This window comes from Neodiprion pinetum, chromosome 7, assembly GCF_021155775.2.
Source record: "Neodiprion pinetum isolate iyNeoPine1 chromosome 7, iyNeoPine1.2, whole genome shotgun sequence".
Classification (NCBI taxonomy): domain Eukaryota; kingdom Metazoa; phylum Arthropoda; class Insecta; order Hymenoptera; family Diprionidae; genus Neodiprion; species Neodiprion pinetum.
The window spans coordinates 17,787,721-17,795,108 of NC_060238.1; positions in this window are offsets into that span (position 1 = coordinate 17,787,721).

The window sequence follows — 7,388 nt, forward strand, 5'->3', positions numbered from 1 at the left end:
AAGCTTACAAGTATATCCAATCAACTTCTCGCCCCGAATTTTTCTCCTTGAGCGATAAACTTTCAATTCTTACACCCCTCGAAAATGACAGGGTAGCACCTAACAACTTTGAGTACTGACGACAAATGAAATCCCCGTGAGGCAATTTTTCTTCATTATTCATTTCGGTAATCGACAAGGGTTCCAAGGTATGTACATACATACATTCAGGAAAATCAATTTGCTTGAAAGAAAAATCACTGTTACTAGGAAAGTATGCATCTTTCAAGGACATTTGTATAGGATTGTGTATGTGTGTAGAAGAAAACGTATGTAATGGCGAAAGTTTACTGTATATGAATGTACATATGTGTAACGTATATAAGGTACCGATTCAATGATTGTATAATTATGAGCGTTATGGATTTGGAATATGGATATAAAATGATCTAATATCTTTGATTAATGTAAAGCAGAGTTTCAAAGAGAACTTTGTCAAGTTTTACGTTGTCAAATCAACGAGCGACAAAATTTTATGGTAAGGAGAAATTTTTTACCGTGTTCGAAGTTTCCCACAGGATGATAATGATAATACTGCACATGCATATAGAAGTCGAAACCTTCTGATGCTATTAAAACTCTCACACATCATTCAACCGTCGATTGATGAGGAAATGAACAAAATATTAAAGATAGAAGGTTAAATAACTGTAAAGATATGAAATGATGAAACGAATACGCCATTTTTTTTTACATACTTTGTCAACCCCAAATTAAATCCGAAGTTGAAATAATTATTGTCAAATATATATCGTAAGTTACATTCTGGTATTACGTTTTAATCGACGAATTTTGAATTTAGGGTAAACTTTAGAAGGATGGCCATTTATGATCAGTGAAAGTGTCGATGCGGTTCGTATTTAATGAGGTGTTGGTTGTCCAAAACTTGATACGTTTCATCATTTTAGTTACGAGATGATCGTACAATTATGAGATTCGAAAGCTACGATAATTATTCTAGAAATACAAAAATACAAAGTACTGGAATTACAGAAAAAAAAAAATTTCGGTGATTCACTTCCAGAGACTTAAAAGTCTTTCAGTGTCATTCGATTTCATTCTACGATGGCCCGTTTAAAAAAAAGGAAAATCCGTTTCAATGACTTTGTAGAAAATAGTCGAATATCTCGTAATATAATTAACACAAAGTATCAATTTCCGGCTAATCAACCTTCTTATCAAGAAACTTTAGCTTTGAGTATCCCAGACGTGCTTCAACAAGTTAAAGCGGCCCCCATACCTGTAATAAATTTTCTCACCAAGTTGTAAAATATGTCAACGTGAGTCAGTATTTCATCGATATAAGCAACAACGCCAATTTCTTATTCCAAACATTATACATTTTTCGATCACTAAATTTATCGAGGTCGGAATCTGTGCGAAGGATTTACTTAGTTTGATATAGAGGGGTCATTGATAATCTGCAGGTCGATGGATAATATCTGGGCCATGCGCCACTGCGTCGATTTCTTTTCTTTTCTTCCTGCAGCTAATCTTTTTTCTCACTTTTTTCACTCCATCTCTCTGCTTGGCGCCATAAATTCAGTGCCACCATTTACACTGTCCGGAATAGACCTACGGAATTGTGGGACGGCGATGAAACGAGCCTTGGAATAATGTAGTAGGCTCCTGCGTAAACTGAATGAACGAACGTTGTGCACTTATACATACAACAATAGGGTGTTTCCAAGTGAACACCGCTGTATGTTGGATTGCCTACCATCGAGGGGAGAAAATATCGGTAATACAGACCAACCGAGTTATCGGTAGTTAGCGATGTGAAATCGAAAAAAATATAAAAGTTCGATGATTCTGGTAAAAACTTGATCCTCGGGGATTTTTGGGGTAGCTGATGATGAATCTGTTATCGGAATTGAAGAATTGCAAAATGGAGGATCCAAAAAGGCGACGTTGAAGTAATGAAGACTTAGCTATAGTCTGAATAAAACTGGATACCTAAATCTATAATTACCAATAAAACTAAAACTAACCAACCAACCAGCCTTCTCACCAACGTCAGCCTGATGCCAATATAAAATAAGAAGTGAAGCAAATTTATGACTAGTTTCTTCGTATGCTGGGGAACATTTTTCACCCTCGGGGGGTGGCAGACCCAAAGAATAACTTTCGCAATGAAATCAGAGACCCCAAAAACCCATACCGTTGTATCAAATTTCAAATTTGAATATAACAATAAAATTCATAATAAAACTGAAAATTTACCCCGACTCACCCATAATTTCACCCTCAGGGGGAGGTAAATTCAAAAAATAAGTTCTCAAATTAAATCAGGGACCCGAAACAACCCCGAGTACCAATTTTGGTGTTATTTGGCCAGTTGTATGTGGCTACCAGTTTTGGCACGAAAACTAGAAGAACTCGTACCAGTCAACTGGCTAAAGTGATTGTATAAGACTCGACTTGACCCAAGTGATTATGACCGGGTAGGTCTGTTTTACCGATATTTGTTCCCCTTAGTGGTAGGCAACCGAACATACTGCGGCGTTTACTTGGAAATACGCTATACGGATATATAATGTATTTGAAAACTCAGATATTTAATTTCAATCATTTCTTACGGGTTTGAGAGTACATTGATGATATACATACGTATGCGTATATACGTATGCACATACGTGTAGGTTTGCTTGTTTCTTTTATTCTCCTTTCGTAGTGTCGGGGCGGGTTCCGTTCGGAATTTAAATCAGTTCGATATACCCGGTACGATGCATAGGAACGAGACGTGCCTCCAATATGCTCCTTTGTCTTGTTCAGCGATATAAGTACACGTAGGTCGTATACCTATACATACACCTACTAGAAAGGTATCCATATGCAATGTGCCGCACGTGAGGATTTCTATACGAGAATATGAATCCAAAATGTAGACTCGCTGACTTGGCAATTCGCATATACACGTTATGTTGATCACGAACGATCCTGGCGACCTTGGCTGCCAAAAATAATGTATTTCGTTCAAAGATCAAGGGAAAAGAGATATGAAAGCGTGTGAGGCATGTAATTTTAGGATCCGGGGATAATAAACAGGCGAAAAATGGAACATGTTTTCATTTTACAGACGTAGCGATATTTCATAGGATGAATAGAGTTTAGACTTTGTTACGAATAGACTCTAGAATTATACACGCAGAAGTGAAGTGATGCATGGTGTTACTGCTAACTGATGATATCGAGGGCTAAAGTGTATTTTCAGTCAAATGTGTATATATAATACACCATCTTCATCTTCCTTTGTACAGTGTTACCTCGTTGTTAGAGTCCGCGTTATTGGGAAATGTCATCATGAGGTCAGAGCCTGGCTGTCGGCACCATTTTATAACCATATAATCTAAGTTTTTAATTTCAATGGAGGCAAATCGTAATTCCTGGGGTTTGAAATTATTCATATCACATAAGTCAATTAAAAATAATCAATAATGTACCAGTTCTACCATCCACACGTGCAAAAACACGGTCAACGATCAGCTGTCAGCCTGGTTGCATTAGTTTCATTTTTTTTCCACCAGATGACGCATTGCAAAGTGACAATATAACGAAGATCGGTGATGATTATCGACTTACACCTACATACGAAACGCTCCGGTGACGAATTTCTGGGAAGTCTCTTATAACGAGGTAGTAGGTAGTGTACTTCCTCACATATTTTATCATACTTGAATATCGATACAACACATGATTACAGGAATTTAAGCTATTGAAACGATATAACTAAATACAATAGTCAACAAAAGTTCACTTTTTGTGCATAATATGAAAACTTTTAACTGATTATGTGAGGAACAAGGTTTAGTGTAATAGAATTGATAATTGAACATTTTAGATACGAATAGTTTTATTGTAATATGATTTTTCAGTTTTTGAAAAATGAGATTATATATATATATAGTGTTACAGTACACTAGTCAACAATATTTTGTAACAAGGAGATTGCTTACTAATTTTGAAATACCTATCTACCCTCATTATAAAACCATATTTATTTTGATTTGATCAGGTCTAGTTTTTGTGTACTTACAATAAATACCAGTTAGTGAGTTAAAATAAATGACAAAACACCCTGAATCAAAAAAAAAAAAAAAAGGTAACTCCAAACGATAGACATTCAATTTTACTGGTAGTAGCTGCAATACAAAAATTATACCTGATCGAATCAAGTTGAATATGATTTTACAATGAGGGTAGATAGGTATTTCAAAATTAGTAAGTAACTTTCTTGTTACAAAATTTTATCAACCAGTGATATCATCGTTCCCTCCAATCTAACTTTGAATTTAGATTCTTGCTACGCTCTTTAACATTCGCTGCAATTCATTGAATCCTGTAACAGTGTTTCGTACAAATCACAAAACAGTAAGCCATGTCTAAAAAAAACGCGCATCTGATCTTCACCTGTATATAACAAACTCAATCGCAATAATCATAACGTAACCCATGACCGTCGAATCTAACCTTAGAATGATGTATCAATCCAACACGTCATCATCCCCGAGGTAATCTAAGGTTAGATTCGACGGTCATGGGTTATGTTATGTTTATTGAGATTGAGTTTGTTTCACGCTCGGCCGACGGTGGCGCTCAGGTTTCTCTGTGTTGCCAACATAACTGTCTAGTGTAAAAAATTAGCCGTATCAGATTCATTGTCCCCAAGTGTGCGTAGGAGTCTAATTACACAATTTTGGTATTCTTAACCGACACATTCTCTGAGCAGTAAAATATTTCCGTAGCTGTTGAAGAAATGTATCTGAAATATCGTTGGATTACATTAATAATGAACCGTGTAGGTACTGGTGGAATATTTCCATACTACCATTATATGTATACTATATGTCTGACGTCCAACTCGAGCCCAGATGCGACGCCCAGAGAACTGCATATTGTTCAGATTATGATAAAACTCTGGTTGTGACGTAGGCGTGCATGCAAAGCGGGTACGAAAACGGAAGCGCTTCAGCGAGACACGGATAACAAAAATGCTGGAAAGCCATGCGCCGCATTCGGGGCATTTCACGTGAATCTACCTCCGGACCTCGAAAGCTTCGATTTTCTTTCCCTTGCAAGGTTTCGTTACACTATGTGACAGTACCTTCACCAATTTTGAGAATTGAAATTACTTCTAAAATGAGGTTACTGTGTAGTTTTATTGTAATGTGAACTTTCTAGTTAAGGGGGGTAACGACAGAGATTTCACACGACAACGACACAGCCACTGATTCTGATCGGTACACGTGTAAAAAAACCATCCATTTTTTGTACGGTTTTCGAGATATTAGTAACTCTCCTGAATTCCATTAGAAAAGAGCGATGCGTCGTCGAAATTTGAGCCCCTTGCGTTCGTTTGTTTATTTAATATAGAAAGAAAAAGGGTGAGTTTGCTCGGTCGGTAAAGGTAGGAGTACTACATGACCTTAATTTACAATAAATTGATATTTTTAATCGGTTTTTTTTTTCTTATTGTTATATCGAGTGTTTCATATCCTTCACTTTCTACCAAAGTTTCACTCTACCAAATTCTAAGTAACTGAAGTGAGTATTCCAGATAAAGCAACTTGAATATACATTATATATGTATATTTATATGTATATGTACGCTTCGGTGAGTGCGTACTTCAAATTTAAACGGATCCATTTATATTGGTTAGATTTTGTGATCGGAGAAAATCGACTCGGCGGTCAATTCGTGAAAAGGCTTCGCTTCTGACTTCTGTATAAATTCTCAACAGGTACGATGTCCGTAAATTATTTATCACCCGAGTTTACGACGTGGGGTAAAAACTTGCCGATGCACTTCCATCACGAATGTATAAGTGCATTGAATTGTATACATGTCCGTGATTTTAACCATCTATACTACACGAGGCTTGCCATTCTAACTGTCGATTTTTGAAAGACTTAAACATTTCTTCTTTCTCATAAAACTATTCGATTCCATAACTAATATGTTAAAATGGTTTCTTGTTCTGTAATCGTATTTTCGAAACCTCAAATTAAAAATCAATTTCACCTTTTACTTAACTAGCACATGTTTGTTAACAGAGGGAAAAATTTTTTTCAGAGATTTCTGAAAACATTTCGAAACCTTCAAGTATTCATTTTTGTAAATCGAAAATATGCGAAATATTTGAAAGAATAGACAAAAAATTATTCCATCGGTGGATTAATCTTACGATAATCCCGACGAAAAATGAAAGTTTTGAGAGCTTTGTGAGTATTTTACAAAAGTGGAACTGTGGAAATTTTTTAATAATCGGAATTTAACTCACTAATTGATTCGAGTTCGATCCCTCAATTCTCGCGAATCTATTTGTAGTTGTATATTTTTTATTCTTCAATGATATATTGGAACATTTATGCAAGAAATGTTTAAATGTACTATCACAAAAGTGAATTTATTATTACTGTCTTTATTAAATCGTGAGAATAGTTCTAATGACACGAATCTTGTGTAAACGCATATCGACCCCATGGAAAAATAGACTTTATAGTGCATTGTTAAGAAAGTTTGTCTGAAATTTAATACACATTTGTTCGAAGCATTTTTGCAGATGCAGTCTATGAACATTCAAACACGATATTGACAATCAAAGGAGTTTAAGTGTATTTTGTCAATCACATGTATAGATATAAAGATATAATAAGATATAAAGGCATTTCATGCTGCATGTATATGAAAATTAATAAAAATTGTGAATATCAAATTAGGGTTATATATTAAATTTACTTCATCGCCAAATTGGTTTCAATGAAAAGTTGTGAAACTCAATATCAATTTGTCTTGTTATCGTCGGAGACCATACCATAGAATTAATATACTCAGTGGGTCGAGTTAATTAGGAAAATTGGAAAAAGTTGATTCGGTCCCGAGAAAAGAATTCTAAATTATTTTACGTCGAAACAGCCCAAGTTAAGGTGTAATGAAAATGTAAAAAACGACAATATTTGGGGCAAGAGGCTGCTTGCTGTATAAAAATGGCGTACGTAAATTACGATTACAAAGATATTACAAAATGGTTGCACAGGTTGCGGGTATTACAAAACTAATAGAAATATTCCATGGTTTGCACGGATTACAAAGACCACAACTGACTGCAAAATTTCACAAGATTATGAAAAGTTTGCCAAGATTATAGCAAGGTAACATGTATCATAACAAGACCAGTAATATTACAGGGATTACATGGAATACAAGAATTACCAAAAAATGAATGCAAAGATTAAAAGAGATTACAAACTTAACAGGCGATTGTAACGGTTACGGGTATTAAAAGGATTACAAAGATAATATGAGCAACACAAAAGTGTTATAAAAGGTGAGGAGGAATTACAAAGAC